The 19,292-nt window shown below is 34.4% G+C and overlaps 2 long non-coding RNA genes across 2 annotated transcripts in view; one reads left to right on the top strand and one right to left on the bottom strand.

The window, feature by feature from the left end:
• Positions 1–214: 214 nt before the first annotated feature.
• Positions 215–6,176, bottom strand: LOC141542559 (uncharacterized). The gene is made up of 2 exons (XR_012482203.1): positions 6,088–6,176; positions 215–478 (listed from the first exon to the last, which is right to left on the bottom strand). It is a non-coding gene; the product is annotated as an uncharacterized LOC141542559 (long non-coding RNA).
• Positions 6,177–13,710: 7,534 nt separating this feature from the next.
• The window catches only part of LOC141543490 (uncharacterized), a 260,856-nt gene continuing 255,274 nt past the window's right edge, over positions 13,711–19,292 (top strand). The window contains exon 1 of the long non-coding RNA XR_012482451.1: positions 13,711–13,911. This is a non-coding gene — a long non-coding RNA (uncharacterized LOC141543490). The remainder of the gene's footprint in view (positions 13,912–19,292) is intronic.

Raw genomic sequence — 19,292 nt, 5'->3', positions numbered from 1 at the left:
TGACATTATCTTCCCCTCCTCTCCCCTAAACCTTCCACAATTTTATTAAAAAATTAGAAGTGAAGATAGCTCCAGGGGAGTAGGAGAGAATAAGCAATAGCAATTGTGTGTGTGTGTGTGTGTGTGTGTGTGTGTGTGTGTGTGTGTTCAGTACTTACTGAGTGGAAAGAAACCAGGACAAGATAGACCACAGAGACCCAAAGGAGGACCCAGGTTGAGACCAATACCTTGTATCTGAAACAAAAATAGTGACTTGCCCAGACATCATTCAGGAAGCTCTGGGACAGTGACCCAGGCAGTACAAGTGCATCCAGGATCAGACAACACCATATCCAGACAGCCCTCTATGAAATACAGCAGCTAAAAAAGTAGTCAGGTAACCTGTTCAGTACCCAGACACAATAATGTAGTCCTCAGGCATTTCCAACACATAGGCAGCCCACCACAGATTATATCAATTGCCATATCAGGATATCACCTGGAAAAAAAAAACATGATGAAGGTGTAGAATCTTGCAGGAAACCTGCTACTGATATAATCAAAAACATTTGGCTGATGCCCTTTTCAGATAGAGCCAGTTCCACTTTCAGAACTATGCAAAGAGGAGATGAAAAGTACCTAAGACCAAAACCTAAGTGGAACTCCCAGAAGATTGAAATAAAATCAAAGAATTTCTGCTGACATTGGAGTCTCATCTTATTTACTACATCCAGAATCAAAATCTACTCATACCTTTGAAAGCTATAGAAGAGAAAGAAGAATGTGACCTATGGACAAAGCTTCCCAGTCCAGATAATGAGACTAGAGATATGAATAAGCTAAGGAAAATACTGAATACAATGAAAAAAAAACATTATATCCTGAGGGAATTACAAGAGATAAATATAAAGAGAATAATTATAACTTGAACAAAATAAAAGTCAGTCTCAGAGAAAAGAAAATATCCTGGTCAGAAGACAGCTCAAGGAAATGAAGCGAGAGATACAAAATGCAATGTTAACGGAAATTATTTGCAGTGGAAAAAAATTTCAAGGAAAAATAATCATTTTTTTTGAAAGACAGTAACTAAGCTTAGCCAAGAATTAAATCTCCAAAAATTAGAATGGGCCAAATAAAAAGCAGTGAGTTCATGAGAAAACAAGAAATATTAAAATGTTATCAAAGGTTTAAAAAAGAAAGAAAAAAATAATTTATCCGCTATCAAAAACAATTGACTTGGACATAGATAAATGGGAGATAATATAAGAAATATCAAATTATCTGAAAGTCATGGTTGGGGAAAAGAGGGCCTGGATATCATATTTCAAGAAATCATAAATAAGCTATTTGGGCCTACTAGAACTAGAGAACAAAGTGAAATTGTTTTTTAAGAGAATCTGATGGGGGATTATAGGAAGATGGTGTGTGCTAGTACCTAATCTCCCACAAACACCCTAAAAATCTATAAACATAGGAGAGAGAGGGAAGGAAGGAAGGAAGGAAAGAAAGAAGGAAGGAAGGAAGGGAGGGAGGAAGAAAGGAAGGAAAGAAGGGAGGGAGGAAGAGAAGAAGGAAGGGAGGGAGGAAGGAAGGAAGGAAGGAAGGAAGGAAGGAAGGAAGGAAGGAAGGAAGGAAGGAAGGAAGGAAGGAAGGAAGGAAGGAAGGAAGGAAGGAAGGAAGGAAGGAAGGAAGGGAAGAGGAAGGAAGGAAGGAAGGAAGGAAGGGAAGAGGAAGGAAGGAAGGAAGGAAGGAAGGAAGGAAGGAAGGAAGGAAGGAAGGAAGGAAGGAAGGAAGGAAGGAAGGAAGGAAGGGAAGAGGAAGGAAGGAAGGAAGGGAAGAGGAAGGAAGGAAGGAAGGAAGGAAGGAAGGAAGGAAGGAAGGGGAAAGAAGGGGGTAAGGAAGGGAGAGAGGGAGAGAGGAAGAGAGGGAGGGAAGGAAGGAGGGAATAAGGGAGGGAAGGAGGGAGGAAAGAAATCATAAAACATTTTTTTTAATGTGCAAAAGATAATGGAAGAAAGATCCAAAGCTAGCACATTTATAATAAGGATAAAAGTAGCATGTTGAAATTGCTGTATGATTTTTTTTGTAAATGAACTGTGACACAGATTTGTGATTCCATATATTTCAGAAATATTCGCTTTTATTCATATTCATGTTAATAAATCATCTTTTATTCTTTTCCTTGTATATAGAAATTTTTGTTGGTGTTTGTAAGTTCAGAATAATAAAAATAAAATAAAAAACCTGAAAAAAGTTTTTACACTTGGCCATACTCTTGATATTCTTGATAATCTTGATATTCAATAAGAAAATTGATTTAATATTTAAGTTTAAATGTCATCTTTCTGTTAACTACTTTATCATTTGCATATAAATATTCTGTTATTAAACCTAACTTCACATAACAAAGACACAATTGGTTTTGCCCCTCACATAATTATTACTACAACCCTCAACTCCAACCATTCCCTTTACATATTAAGTAAAAACTGGACATAGTTTAGTTTTTTCACAACCTCTTGATATTCAGGATGTTAATGAAATCAATAGTGAGGGTGCTGTAATTTCCTTAAGGGCACAGACCACATCTTCTTTCTTTGTTATTAAGTTCTAGGAACATAGCAGGTGTTCAATATAAACCTGATGATTGATTAATTAGAATTTTTCTTTCTTCTGGTATAAAGGAAAACTTAGGAAGTGGCAGAGGAAGACTTTTCTTATCTTTTCCCAAGAAAGTACTTTTTTCACAAAGAAATTATGCCTCTTATGAAATAAAATATTATAGAAAAAGCAATGAAAATGGGTAATTAAAAGCCTGTGTTATTTCCCTTGCAAAGGAATTGGTGACAATAGAGCAAGATGCTTTCTCAGGGTCACTAGGCTTCAATTTTTCTATCTGTAAAATAAAGCACTACTTAGCACATTGTGGTTGTTCAATAAATATTAAGTCATTATAAATAAAGCTAATAAAACTTGCCAACTTCCTAAATTACTAGAGTAAAGAATGAGCCTTAATATCTCTTTGAAAAGAGGAAGCATTGAAGAATGATAAAAGACAAGGTCATATGATATGTCCTTTCATTCAGGGAAATTGCATGTGACAAATATAACGTGTCCTTGTGCAAGTCATGTATTTTCCTTCCTATACAGATGTACTCCCAACTAACCCAGCTCTCTAAGAAAAATACATTGGGTGAGATGATGGCACATAGTGTAGCTAGTCCAAGCCAAGGGATTCCTACTCAGAAACTAATATAATGACAAATTAATCCAACTCATCCAAGATCCCCAGGTTTGAGGGGAACTCAAACTTTATAAGTTGCTGGGTAATAATGCTTCATCATTATACTTCCTACTACAACTATGTTAATCCATTCAACTATTCATCATCTACCCAGTGTTTTATTATAGTCTATACTGGCCAGGTCCTATCTCAGAATAACTGCAAGAATCAAATTAGATAATCTAAACTATTTTGAAATTTTAAAAAAACATTTTCAACATGTTAATTATGTATTTGGTTTGATGATAAATTTGATTATGGGCCCCTTTAGGCTGTCTGGTAAAGTTTGGTGAAGATTCTTTCTCATAATTTTCTTGAATACCTAGAATTACAAAGAAAAACAAATATACTGACATGGAATTATGAATTGTTTTAAAAAAAACGTGTTCATGTAAGCACTCCAGGTTAGGAAGACTAATCCTAAAACATGATATCTGTAATTTTATGGGTCCTACATTTTAAGAGGGCCACTGACAAACTAAAGTAAACTCAGAGAATAGTGACTAATATGGTTAATAGGTTGAGAAAAATATATGTAGAATGACTAAAACAAACTGAAATGTTTAACATAGAGAATAGTTAAGAAGAAACTATAGTTGTCTCCAATTATATACAAGCATCTTATGCAGAAAAGGGGCAATTCCACTTGATTTTTTTTTAGCACAACCTTTATGCATTCCACAAGTAGTACTAAAAATCAAGTTGTAGCATAGGGGCTGGCTCAAACAAACAAACAAACAAAAAAAAAAAAAAAAACAAAGAATGATTTCATTTAACTATAAGTTCTCTGGAGTCCTGCTCTTTTCAACAGTATGTTTTGTGTTTATCTACTTCTTTTCAGACTAGCAGATGCCAGATAGCTCTGGTGTTGACATCTTGTCTTCTCTTCTCCTCGGTGAAATGGGTTCCTTTGCCAGGATTGTGCTTATAATTTTTTTTTGATAGTAAAACAGGTCTAGTTAAAGGAAATTAGAGAGAGAAAGATTGCAGGTCTTATAAGGAAGCACATTTTAGCAATTGAGCTAGTTATCCAAAAATGGAATGGATTACATCTGTAGTAGTGAATTCTTTATTATCCATGGTATTATAGAAGGTTTGCAAAGTTCAGGTAGGGTTTGCATTAGGAAATCTTCAATGTCCTTAGCAACTCTAATATTCTATCATAACTATAGTCTCAAAGGTATTATTTATATAGCATTACTTTGTTTACCTGTGATGTAATAGCTTTAATTTAAATATTATCATGCTATTCATTACTATAAGGTTAATCTGATGTCAAATTCAATTTGCTCTCTGTTGTCACCTTTTGGCTTTCTTAATATATTAGTAATACTAGTAGTATACTGTTATAATATTTATTATTATCATATGATTATCTTGTTCTCTCTTAATGATTTTTGGAGATGGTAGCATTAGGTTTACTTCTGGTATAAAATTGAGTCTAAATTTTATTTATAGCTGATCTCCCTAGGTTCCTTTGTAGTATTTCTCTGTCTTAACTGGTACTTTCAACACCTTCCAATTTTGTATCATTTGGGAATTGAATAAATGGGAGAGTGATAGACCACCAGCAGCTGTGTGTGTTTTAACTACAAGGCTGGATACCCTTCTCCTGCTTTGCTTGTGTACCCATTAGGAGAGGTATGAAATAGAAAATCAGCAAAGCTTCAAGCATATATTATTAATGACTAGGCAGGTACCATAACCCACATCAGGGAGATGAGGACCTAATTAATTAGGCATAATACTACTTAGCACTTAACATTTTCAATGAATTGTACTATCATGAATGAATGAATCCTCAAAAGACCCCTGTGAAGCCGGTATTATTATTTCAATTTTACAGCTGGTAGAACACAAGCAGGGAGCTTCTGTGATTTATCCAAGGCCACAAATAAAACTGGCAACAGATTGGGATTCAGGCTCTCTCAGAGCTGTCACCCAAGACCATCACTTTCTCTGAGACATATTCAATAGTGGAGTATTCAGGCTCTCTCAGAGCTGTCACCAAAGATCATCACTTTCTCTGAGTTATATTCATTAATAGGGTATTCAAATTGACTAGTCACCCCTGCTCCTGTGATATAGCTGTTGAGAAGATCAAGAGATGCAGATTAAATTAAGTCAAAGGTATGCTTAAACTACTCACCACCACAGAATAGAGTCACCACCATACAAGTCAAAAGGACAGCCCAGAGATAAGAAATTATCAAAATATTATTAAAATTTCTTCTGAAGTCTCTATAGTTCAATAATAACATTTCTTCAAACACCAGAATAAAGGGCTAAGTACAGAAATAATAAACAGGAGTGGAAGGGAAGAGTTGAAAGCCCTCAATAATCAAGAATCATACCTTCATTATATCTATTCACTAAAACCCTGAGCAAGTTCATTCATGGATGTATCTGCATGTACACACACACACACACACACACACACACATGCACACACACACACACACACACACATGCACACACACACACACACCCCATCACATTCTCTCTCTTTCTCTCTCATTTCACATACCCTTTCATATTCTAATGTATTTCTACCAGATAAAAATGTTAGTTCATCCATAACCACAGTGTTGTCATGTTCTGTCCCATATTGCTCCATTTGCTTTTTCACTGTTATTTCTATCATTATTTTGCCTTTACTTATCTCCTTGTGTACTTTTAGAAGAAGTCCCTTATTGTTCTCGCTTGTCACTTTGCTGTTGTTGCTGTCCTTGCCTGATGCATTTGTTCCCATTCTTTGAGGCGTTTGAGAGGCAAAAAAATCTCTTTAGTACGGGTTTACTTTTTAAAAATGTTTTAAAGCCTACCTTATTATTGAACATCCATCTTATTTCATGTATATGTAAGACCATATTTGCAGGGTAGGTCACCACCCTGAGCTACATATTGAGCTCCATTGCTCTTCAAACACATTATTTAATTGCATCTTAGGTTTTCTGGTGGTTGCAGAACAATGGTTAAAAAAAAATCCCCATTATTAGGTAAGAAGTGAGGTCACTGGGAAAGAGGAAGAAAGAAAAAGGAGAAAGGACATATTTCATCGGTGTGGCTATGATCATCCTTCAGTCACACAAATGCTATCTAATATATTTGAGTTTAATGAGTTGTTGGAGGAAAAAAAATCCCTTGGTGACCAATCCTTTTTGGTTTTTAAATGCCCTTCCATTTTTATGTAAAGGTATTTCTCATGATCACTTGTAGAACTTGTTTCTGAATTGAATTGTGAAATGTAACTGTTCTGTGTCTTAGAGTTAATAGCCTTTAATTTTCTTTTTTTTTCTTCCCCATAGACAGTCTATAAATTATTTCAATTGGCATTTTATGATTTATATTTGGAGGTTCTAGACAATTCTTTTCTATTATTTCTTTCATTATGGTGTTAAGGTTATTTATCCTATCATGTTCTTCTGGGAGATCTATTGACTCTTAAATTGCATCGATGCATCCTATTTTCGAGATCAGTACATTTTGCATCCATGGTAAGTATATTGTCCTTTAATGAAGATTGCTTTTCACTTCTGTATATATGTATTTTCAATTTGTTGTTCTGCCTTTGGTTTCTTTAGTGAAACTTATCATTGTTGATCCCAACTTTTCTATTCTGTACTTTATTTTTGCTATTCAAGCCATAAATTATGCTCTTGTAAGTCTTATTTCTCTTTTGAGCCACTCAGGAACAGCATGTTGTAGTTATGTTCTTCTAATATTCCAGAGGGTCCTGTGTCTCATCAATTATTGGCTCTTTACATTTTATTCTTTCTAAAGTCTTTGTTAATTTTTTTTTCCTCTTATTTTCTCTGTCACTCACTTTCTGACTCTCTCCCCTCTGACTGTGGTTTCCTTTGAAGCTAGATCTCAAAGAGTCCAGTCACAGTCTCCTTCCATGCTGGTGAATTTACTATTGACTAATCCAGCTGCCCCAACTGATTTTTGGGTAATTAGAACATGTGCCAGCTAGATGGTGAGCTTCTTCCCTCAAAATTGATAAAATACTATATGGTACTTCTCCCTTAGGCTTCTTCCCCCCAACACTAGTTTCCTGTTTTGCTCTCTCTGTTCCTTACTTATTTGGCCTGACACTAGTTAATCCAAGTTTTGTGGCACTGATTCTAAAACACTATATCTTGCTGCACAATTGTATAACCTGGCATCAGCAATTTAAAGCTTTGACATCTTGGCGATACTGGGCTCTGACCCCTGGAAGGCTTTTGGCTCAAAGGAACTATAGCCATTTGTCTCTTATATCCAGCAACGTTGCTTTTGGATTTTTTAAACTTTCCATCATATCTTCATTCCCCAGGAAACTAATCACTGAGAAATCTCATTCTGATCAAGATTGGATCTGCCTGGTGCCCACTTCTATATTATCTAATCTTCTGATTGAACACTATACTTGGAAAGCGGGAACATGAGCTTCAGGGCCTCTAAATAGAGGGTTGAACAGTTTTTCCTCCCCATTTTCTATGAGCTACAATGCTCTTGGATTTCTTTGGAACTGTCCATCATGTCCTTATTCCAACGATCTTTTTTTCCTTACTCCATCCTTGTCTATTTAGCTTCCTGCTGCATGTTGTCTTCCTCCATTAGATTATAAGCTCCTTGGAGATGAGAACTATCTTTTTGTAAATTTGTAGTTGTATCCCCACTTAGGACAAAGTCTGGCACAAAATAAATGTTGAATACCCGATTAATTGACAACAATTCTACTTTTATCCCTTGACTGTGCCATCTTTGTTCACTTTTTTTTTTTTTTTTTTTTTTTTTGCTAAAGGTAATAGAAAGCTAGAATCCAGAGTTGGAGAAACTAATCTAATTTTTAAAATTACCTGAGCGTAGACCTATCACATCATCCTTACCCAGTCTTTTCCTTTCTTTTTGGGACAAAAATATGAACATCTAAATAATTGTATTTATCCTGCTGGTATAAAGAAGGATAAGGAAATTGACTGAATCAATATGCTTGGAAAGGGGCACATTAAATATGAAAGAGTCGTGGTGAACTTAAAAACCCAATCTAACAAGGGCTTAAATTTTTTCACAGATCTCTAAATCAGAGAATTTTGAAATCAACAGCTTTTTTTGTTACTTTGCCTTAACTTTACCCTTTTTTTCACCCAGCATTCTCTCTTGGCAGGAAACCCAAGACTTAGAATTCTAAGTCTATGCATAAAAATACTTTTTTTTTCAGTTACTATGGCAATGGAGAAGGAATCTGTCATGACCATAAAGGATCACAAAGGGATCACTTATTTTTATTCCTCATGTTTACCCTATACTAACAAATAATGAAAACAAAACAAAAAAAAAAAACCTGAGTAGACAGAAATGCATTTGATTTTTAATAAATATCTACCAAAGATGTTCCTTTTACTTTTGTTGTCCAACTAGATCCTTTTCCATTGTATAAATAGCTTCTCCAAGTATTTAAACTAAACGTCTTAGTGAGATTCCCTAGATTTTGCATCTTCAAACACAGATACTACCTGAATGTAAGAAGTGGAAGTACTTCAGAGATCAACTATAGTTTGCTTATTATTTAAAGGCAGAAACTGAAGTCTAGAGAAATAAAAGTAAATTGTTCAGTTAGGGAATTAGTAGGAGAGCAAAAACTAGAACTTGTTCTTCTCTTTCTCTTTTCTCTTGAGTAAAGAATTATATCCACATTGTCAGAACTATGGTATCATGTTTTCCCTGGATTAAGACATAAGATATCATTTAATGGGGAAAATGTGTTACGACTTTAGAGAAGCACCATACACAATGCATTCTTCATTTTCTTCATCTATATTTGGCAATGACCTTTGAATGTTCAGTTAGTAAGCAAGCACCTTTTGCCCTATCATTTGGATGAGGCCAGAAGAGTTGAACTTTACAGAGAGCTCAACAGATGAGCATTCAGGCACTTTTGCAGTCAAGACTTCCATATGGATGAGCTACATGCTGCAACAGCAGCAGCAGCACATTTGTTGGTGAACAACCTACAGTCTGTCAAATTCTGTAGCAGTTTCCAAGGTAATGATGTGTTCTCAATCTTTTCTTTATGTATTGCCCAAGACTTCAAATTGCACAATAAAGAAGAGGAAAACCCTTTGAACCTGGTAGGTGGAGATCTAATTACCAGAAATAAGTTACTTTTCCAACTGAGCTTAATTTCCCCTTTGTCTTACAGAAGGGCATTCTTTACAAGTTTTTTTTTTTAGGTAAGCTAGAATGAATAGCCCAGAGCCTTCCAGGTTTCCAACTGTAACTCAGTTCTCCCTCTAGAAATTTCAGAGATTTGTATTATAAAGTCACTTGAAATTGGATGGCAAGCACTATCCCACACTATCTTATGTGTAGGGAAGAGGGTAGGAATTGGAAATTATAGCAGAGCATGTTCACAAATATTTTCAAATATCTGATAGGCTATTATGTAAAAGAAATATCTGAATTAACCTTATAGAATTTAGTGTGCTCAGATGCAGAGGGCCCAACTTGGATTAAAGGGTAGAAAGTTACAAGGAAGTAAAACTTGGGATTCAATGTAAGAAAGAAAAAAAATATATAATAAGGATCTATATGTTCCAGACAATGTGGTAAATGCTTTTACAAATATCATCTCATTTAATCCTCAACAATCTTAAGAGATAGGTACTTTTTAATGCTAATTGGACTAGAACTAGTCTCTCACTTGTGGGTAACCAGAGCTGAATAAAGCAGACTAGAGACAGGATAATTAGGAATAAACAGAAGTCTAAAGTGAGGAAAATTGCTTGCTGGGACACGTTAGAGCCCTGCCCCTTGTGGGAGGCACCCATTTTAGTATAGACAGATTTTAATACTTATGGCTACACAGTGAGCTATAGAAATGTGACAAATACAATTCATATCAAGGTTCTCACTTCTGCTTGTTGGGCCTTAGCTCTGAAAAACAGTATCTCCTAATATCTTGATATTTCCTCTTCTTGGCCGAAGGGAAAGCGTCTAAAAAAGTCTCTAACCTTCTGGTCAATAAAGAAGAGGAAGGAATAGGCAACTGGGCCAAGATGAGATTTTATTTAGTTCCTTGAAGGGCACTGTATATCCCAGGTATCATTGTTAGTGATTATTTTCTTGCAAACATAAAGAAGAGAGGGGTCAAGAAGAAAGAGAGAAAATGCCAATACATGCCTGAATCAGGACCTTGGTGACTGGACATGTAACAAAAGGGAAGAGTCAAAAACCAAACAAACATTGTGGAAATATATATAGAAGAATTGCACATGCAATTGGATTACTTGCCATCTAAGGGAGGGGGTGGGGGGAAGAAAGGGGAGAAAAAATTGGAACACAAGATTTTGCAGGGGTAAATGTTGAAAATCATCTATGCATATGTTTTGAAAATAAAAAGCTTTAAAAAAAATTAGGACAATATACTCAGCCCTCATCTGGAATCTTGGGACAGCTATAACATCTAGATGTCAGCTGCTTCTGGATCTGTACTAGATGAACCTTCAGGTTCCTGGATGGAAAAAGGAGCAGGGCTTTCTTCAGATACAAGTTTGGCAATTGTGGGAGTAGTCAGAAGAACCTGATAGGGGGGCTTAAAGAAAACTTCTTGCATCCATCTTTTAATCTGAATTCCTGGTTAGCAAAACATAGATCTTCAGTTAAGACTCTCTAAACAGCACATAGAGAAAATGTAGTTTCCAAGCCATGAAGGGTTAGGTTCACACAATGTTATAACTTTCTCTCATAATCCCCATAATTGCATAATTACATTAAATCAGGTACAGGTAAACTACATTGAGGTCTCACAATGGACTAGTCTTGAGAAGGGAGATTTATGTGTCACCAAGGTAACCAAGAAATCTTAAACAGAAACATATTGAAAGACCAAAGCAACACAATAGTTATCACCAATATTAATTAACATCAAGTAAGTATCTTTGTATCCTAGTAACCCAATCCATTTAACCAGCATATTTTGAATCCCAGGTTATCTCATGTAGTTATTTTGTTTCTTGATATCTTTTCTTGGACAATAAGCTTTATTCTCAGGAGAGCTCTGGAAAGGGTTCTGCTTCTCTGGTTCCAAATCTAGAATTTTTTAGATAATTTTGCTAATAACAAGACTTAATACAATTTAATAAATGTGATTCTCCAATCTTGAAACTTTTTGAGAATTTCAATTCACATACCATTTGTTATTTCTATTTCTACCTGTACCTGACATAAGAAAAATTTATGAGGATTCAATTGTAAAATAAACTCTTCTACCCCTTAAAATAATCAAATGCATACTTTTAAAATGGGAAAATAGTTTCACTTTCCTTATCATTATCAACACAATTTATATGTAAAGACCTTAATTCAATTTTAAGAATTTATTACCAAAATATAAATCAATCATATTTATATGTATCTAGTTCTTAGAGAAAACAGTCTAATCCTATTGCTTTTCTCAAAATTTACTGTTACATTTATTTAGAAAACTTTTTACATTTTTGTCTTATTCCTTGTCTAATCATATCTTCCTTAGAAGGATATCATTCCTTTGGCATAATTTGACCACAAATAAAGATTCAAATTTTAAGATGTTGATATTTGCATTTATTATAGTAACTCAGAGATGTTTCAGATGTTTCAATCTATTATTTAATATAGTATTATACTTACAAAACTTCTTGATTATAGAAATTTGCTATAAAATTAAAGGGAACGTGAATGTTATAACCATGTCACATACCATAACAGAGGAAAAAACTCCTTAATTTTTTGATCCTAGATATGAGGCATATCTGAGACCTAATCATGTAGCTATGGGATATTAAAAACAAGTCTTAGGATTAGCCCAGGTGAGGAAATTTCATTTTCCTCAAGGCAACAGCACAACAGGAAAATAGATTCAGGAGGATCTTATGCCTAGGTCACTCCCAAAACTTTTCCCAGACACATGTCCATTTTTATTAGATCCCAGATTATGGTACATACCATTTTCTACTATTGGGTTCTTATAATCCAGATAACTATCCCAATAATCAAAATACAAAATAATAATATAGTCCCAGGAATTTTTACCTTAAATAGCAAAATTTTACTCCATAATGTAAGGCTTGTATACCTTTCCTGATGCTTCCCCAACAGTTAATATTTTACTTATCCTTTACTTATAAATTAAAACTACCTATAGTAGTTTTGAGACTTTGAGATACGTGATAGTTGACTCATTCATAATATGTCGAAGCTACATCTGTAAACCACCCTATTCACTTTCACAATAGCAAAGAATTTCAAATGAAAATTTACTATTACATAACAAGGAGAAGGTCTCTGACCTGAGGTAATCACTAGGATCTCTTTGGTTTAAATAATTTTTTCTGTTTTCAAGGTAACTTGACACAGTTCCTCACACAAACACAAAAGACATTTTATGTGTTCCAAACACACAAACATAGACAAAATTACAAGATAATTATAGACAGACACAATTCTCTAGCTCATTTTATAGACCATTTTAGAGTTGAGCAACTGAAACCGTCTCAGTGACTTGCTCAGGGTCACACAGACTGGATTTGGCCATGGCTATACTGGTGATTCCCCACAGCTGGAGTCTGCAGACTCCCTAGACTATAATGAGGCACCTGAAGATCCTAATGTTGGCATTTACCTGCTCTATCACTCTGGGTCTCAGGATCTTCTACAGATTTGTTGCTACCTGACTGGCAAGCTTCTAGTCTTAGACTCCAACCACTTGAGAAGGACTCCTCCTGTGGATCCTTCAAGTTTCCTGAAATAAAGCAAATGTTTACCCTCTCTTTTCTCTAGGACCTGTCTTGAGGTGTGCGAATTTAGGGTTGCCTAGATGTAAACATGGGAGATTTACAGCTATTCACTCTGCCATCTTGGGTCCCAAAAGTTCACATTTTCTCTTTTTCATCTGTTCCTCAGATCAATTGTTTTTATCATGAGATGTCTCATAGTTTCTTCTATTTTTTCATTTTTTCATATTTTGTTTTATGATTTCTTGATCTCTTATAACTTCTCTGACTTCCCCTTGTCCAATTCTAGTTTTCAAGGAATCATTTTCTTCCTTAATATTCTGGATCTCCTTTTTGACATTGTTGACTTTATTTTCATAATATTTTTATTTCTCTTGGATTGTTATTATTTTGCTTTAGCTTTTCCTCAATTTCTCTTATTTAATTTTAAAGTCTTTTTTTTTTTAGTTTTTCTATGAATTCTTTTTTGGGCAAATAACTTAACTTTAGTATCTTCCTCTGAAGATGAACCCCAGTCTTCCTTATTCCCATAGTAACTTCCTATGGTTGAGTTCTGCTCTTTTTTTTTTTTTTTTTTTTTTTTTGGTCTGCTCATTTTTTATTCTATGGCAGATTGTTATGTAATCACCTCTGGTTCTAGAATATGGAGGAATGATGCCTTTTAGCTTCAAGCCATTTCAATTCTCTCTTCTGGCCTGGAATTTCAAACAAAGAACTCCACCTACAGCCAGCAGCATCCCTGCCTATGGCTTCTGCTCCCACCAGTCCTGTGTTCATTCCTCTAATCTAGGGATGTATCTCCATAGCACAACTGGATCTGAAGTTCCATATCAGTAGAGATTCCCTTAGTCTTCCCTGGCTCAGAAGCTGGACTTATTACATGTCCAAGAGGTAAAAATTTCCCAATTCAACCAGTCCCAGGGTTCTTTGCTTTTTGTTTCACTGGTACTAGCCTGAAAGTGTTTATACTTCACCTGGGCCAAATCTTGGTCCTGATATCTTTCTTTAGATCTTCTTTAATGTCTCTAAAGGTCATCTCTTCTGCTCCAGCTCTTGTTTATTTTTACCTGCTCTATGTTTGTCTTATTTTGTCTTGTTTGTGAGTAAATCTGAAGAGTTTACATTTTGTCATCTTCCCAAAATCCTCTCCTTAAAAACAATTTTTAACATTCATTTTTAAAGTTTCAGAGTTACAAATTCTCTCTCTCCCTAATATGGTAAGCAGTTTGATATGTTATATATGTGCGATCATGTAAATATATTTCCATATTAGTCATGCAAAAGAAGATACAGAACAAAAAAGAAAAAAAAAAGAAAGTGAAAAAGAGTATGCTTCAATCTGCATTCAGATTCCAGCAGTTAAATATAGATAGTTTTTTTCATCTTGAATCCTTTGGAATTGTTTTGGATTGTTGTATTGCTATAAATTACTTAGTCTGATCATCATACAATATTATTGCTATGTACGATATTCTGGTTCTTTTCATTTTGTTCTGCATCAGTTTATATGTCTTTCCAAGTTTTCCTGAAATATATGATACAGCATTTTAAGACTTTCCTCATGACAACTCTGAGGCAAATGGTGAAAATACTACCTTCATTTATAAGTGAGAAAAGCAAAATTCAGATATTTAAATGATTTGGTCATGCTTAAAAAGTCATTATTAGATTCTAGGATATAAACCCAGATGTAGTTCAGAAGCAAATCAGTTCATAAACTAGATTGTAATTTTTTATATCAGCAGTTAACTGGAAAATAACAGTGTGATGGATGTTGTAGGCTAGATATATACTTGTGTATATACCTGCATTCCCAAGTGTGCTGCTGTAGCAAAAGCTAACCATAATAGGCTCACTTCCTTACTTTCCGCCACTTAAAAAAAGGCAGGCTGCTGTTTAATTAATTAAGCATCTGAAGTATAATATATATATATATATGCATATATATATATATATACACACACACACACACACACACATACACACACACACACACACACACACACACACACACATACACACACACACACACACACACACACACACACTCTGGACAAAGGTGACATCATTCTCAGGCTATTAATCAAGTAACTTCTCGGGAAGCTAGTCATCATGTATATGACTGCTTTTCTAAAGGACAATATATTCCCACTGCTAAGTAATCAAAGAATTAATAAACAGTTATTAAACACCTACTGGTTACTAATTAATTGGGGCATAGCACTAGTCTGACAATGCTTACCCTACTTTGCTCCCCACCCCAAACACACATTCACCAACCTTGTCTACCATGTGGCAACTGGAATAATAGAACCATGGTTCTCTCCATTGCCCTGAAAGAAGGATTAGTTTTAATCCTTTACACAGCTTGTGACTTTTTCTTGACAGTTTCCCAATTACTTAATTTGTTGTAGAAGTGGGCCTGGTAGATGCAGGAATGTGCTGATAAATGTTTAATAACTGACTCTCTGAGTTGGAAAAGTATGTGCAACCCATTTTCAAATTTAATATGCATTAGTAACATTTTGTTTATAACTTTCTAAAGTCTAAGTTCAGCCAAACAATGAATTGAGCCCTAATTTGTAGCATTTGTGGATTTCTGAGGAATAAAACTCACAGTAAAAATTTAACAATTAGCTCATTTGAGTGCTTTCAGCATTACAGGATAAATGGACATCCTTTCTACTGAAGGTGAGAATGTTTTTCTTCTTCCAAATGTTCTAAGCTACTTTGAGATGTGTTGAGGTATGTGTATGTATGTGTATGTGTCTGTGTTCCTAAAGAACATAAAGAACAACAGTAAGAAGATATATTGAAAGACAGTCATAGATTTAGGGTTTGAAGGGATTTCATTGTATATTATTATATTTGTGTTTTTCTTCTGGAATTTTCCTTTATTGAGATTTTCTTTTGCATATCAAATAAGAGAATTAGTGACAATTTGACATTTATGTGAGTCCTAAGAAAGAAATCAAGCTGAGTCAGTAGCACTTTAGCATCACTATTTTGTATTGTACACCATTCAGACACTTCTGGGACAAGATTAATTTGGAAGAACTCTAAGAAGGGAATTTTTCTTTCAGATATAATACATATCATGTTATTTTAATAACTGTAAATCTATAATCTTTAAGTCAAATAATGGAAGGTTAGATTTGTTAGAAATTAAATGATATGAGTATTTTCACCAATAAGGAAACTGAGGCCCAAAGAAATTAAGTTATTTGCCCAAACATCTAATGTCAGAACAATTGGCCTGCTCAAGATGATAAGAATTTAGGATCTTTTTATTATTTCAAATAGAAATTGTTACCACTGCCAATTAGATTTTGAGATACTAAGTAAAAAGAATGGTGGTTTTACTTTTTTTTTAACTTTATGAAAATATCACATAAAATAAGATTTGGCATCCTTTTTCTTTACAAGTGAATTTAATTATTCTATTATTCTCTCCTCTCTCCTCCCTCCCTCCCTCCCCTTCCCTCTCTCTCCCCCTATCCCCCACAAACTTAAAGAGGTTTCTTATTAAAATGTCTTTCTTTTTTGTAATGACAAATGGAACTGGGGAAAAATCAGGACTGATTTGAGTGCCACATGAGATTTAAAGGCAGTCAGGTTATAAGGCTGAAAATAATACACAGGACCATTGCTTCTTAGATGATAGTTTGCTAGCCAAGATATTTCAAGAGCTTTAGCTACCTGGATTAAAAAGCTTGCATGGCTTGAATGAAATTATATATGATATCCCATGTGTCCCTGAATCAACTCCTCCACATTACAGTTCACAGTTTCTAGAACTATAGACAAACTTAAAATAATGTCATTCAGGTGATAAGAATACATATTTCAGCCTTATCTTATATTTCTCCACTCCATGCACTTTCCATTTCATTGTAAAGAAGGAATGCATTCCAAGCATGTGAACAAGTCCATGCAAAGGTGTAGAGATAAGAGGCAGCATATCAGGTTTTCTATTTCATTTTGTATTTTTGTTTTTTAATGGGGGAGGTCTGCTTATGATAGCAGGCAACAGGAAAGAATTCAGTGGATAAGGGATATAAATTGAAAAAGAAGTGTAGAAAGTGAAGATAAGAAAGAGTTAATTATAAGAATGCTAAGCTCACAGAGGAGGCAGAAAAGTATGGGCACAAGTAAAAGTTAGTTTTGGCAAGGAGAAAGGCCACAGACCAGAGCAAAAGAGAACAGGTGAGATGTAATGTAAAGTAGTTTCAAGTTATGTAGTAGGAAAGAAGGACTTCATGGTGTATGGTTTCTATTTTCTCAGGGTTAAATGGAAGTTATAGAAACTTTCTAAGTCAGATGGTGACTTGAGATAGAAATTGATCTTCATAGCAGTAGGATGTTTTAAAGAGAGAATAAGTGCTTGTGGGCTTTAATTAGGTAGTCCAGTGTTCAAAAGAACTCGGCCCCTATGGTGTCACTTTTTACAAGATGCCTTTACAAGTCCTCCTTAATCTTATTGCCTTCCCTCTGAGATTATTTTAAATTTGACTTGTATATAGTTTGCATGTTGTTTCCCTCATTAGAGATCAGTTCCTTGAGATCAGGGACTGTTCTGTTTTTTGTTTTTTGTTTTTGTTTTTGTAATCTTTCATTCTGTCCCCTGTACTTATCATAATGCCCAGCACATATAGGCACTTAAATTCTTTTTGATTTAACTTGTTGGCCAAGGTTCAGACTATTGACTAAAATCTCTCCTTATTCACTATTTCCCTGGTCTGATGTCTCTGGGTTCTAAGCTCCAAGAATAGAGGTAGTACCTTTTCTTAAGGGCAACAAAAAAGGTTTCAGCTAAAAGGAACATAGATGGAGTAGTCAGTTTTAGGACAGGTACAAAAAATATAGCTTCCAGTAGTCTGAGATTATGACTGTAATATTTTGGTTCTCAAACTTTACATAATGTTGAGACAAAACTATAACTATCTTCCTCTGTTTAACGACAATTTTAATGTTCATTTTATAATACCTCAGTCCACATTAGGGGTGATGTCAAAGCATCAGAACTACAAGAAACCTTAATGATTATATATTACTTATTTTATCTCCATAGTAGAACATAAATTCCTAAGTAATAAAAATGTATCATTTTTCATTTTTATATTTGTTAAACCTAGAACAGTGCATTGCACAAACTATTTAATAAATTACTATCAAAATGGATAATGAAGTCTAGAAACAAAGATGTACCCAGGATTGGGTCAACAGGTTTCTATATTAAAAAACAAAACAAAACAAACAAACAAAAACAATCTGATGTGTCTGTGAGGGGAAGAAACTATTCTCCATGGGAGAACTAGCTTCCATGTTTCCTCTTCACATAGATTGCATGATTCTTGGTGGCCAAACCAAAACTGGACCCTGAACAAGATTTATTGTAATATGCCTAACTGACCTCCAAAATAAGAAACTAAAACTCTCAAGATAAAAAAATAGAAAACTTGTTGAGGAAATTGCTGTAGAAACATGTTAATAATTAAGATTTTTGAAGAAATGTGTGTTTCAGCAATATATATAATGTAATTGGTATTGTGAATGATATTACAATGATCTCAGTCTTTGACAAGAAACAAAGAACAATTATATTTTATATTATTACTTTCAGAATTTCCTTAGAAATTACCAAAGTAAATAATATCATGTTTATAAGAATATTTCTTTCTTTTTGTGAGGGCTTCAGATAACAGTCAAACAACTTAATAAAGTATGTGTTAATGAAAAATCTTTTGTCTAATTTATGTGCATCACTTTACTACAGATCTATGGAATTTAGGTTACATTTGTATAATTCCATAAGGGGGTTTGATTGCTTAAGCGCCACCTGTTCTTTATAACTGCTGTGACTGACATCCAGTTTTTCTCCATATGGTGATGACATTTTTGATTACTATTTGTCTTCTTACATTTTAAGAGTGATCTGTGTTAAAATAATTTAAAGTCTGTTCCCCAATAGCTTCATATAATAATACTGTTTATGAGTTTTGTCTTTCTTTCTTTTGAGCCTATATTGTTTCAAAAAGAGCTTAAACTAGCTACCGAATCCAGTTTTATTGGCCTAAATGAGTAATTTTTCAGCTGTGAGTTAAAATCAAGAGTAGAATCAATATGGGCATCTCTGTAATTGAAAACCAGTGGGTGATAATTCTGCACAGAAAACAAGATAATAAGAATAAAGATGCACCATTGGCAGGAAAAAGCAAAGATTAAAGATGTGATCTCAATTAAATATCAACTATTATTAACATTGTACCAAT

This window comes from Sminthopsis crassicaudata, chromosome 5 (genome assembly GCF_048593235.1).
Source record: "Sminthopsis crassicaudata isolate SCR6 chromosome 5, ASM4859323v1, whole genome shotgun sequence".
In the NCBI taxonomy this organism is placed as follows: Eukaryota; Metazoa; Chordata; class Mammalia; order Dasyuromorphia; family Dasyuridae; genus Sminthopsis; species Sminthopsis crassicaudata.
The sequence above is the reverse complement of the archived record's forward strand: the minus strand, read 5'-3'. Positions and strand labels throughout refer to the sequence as shown.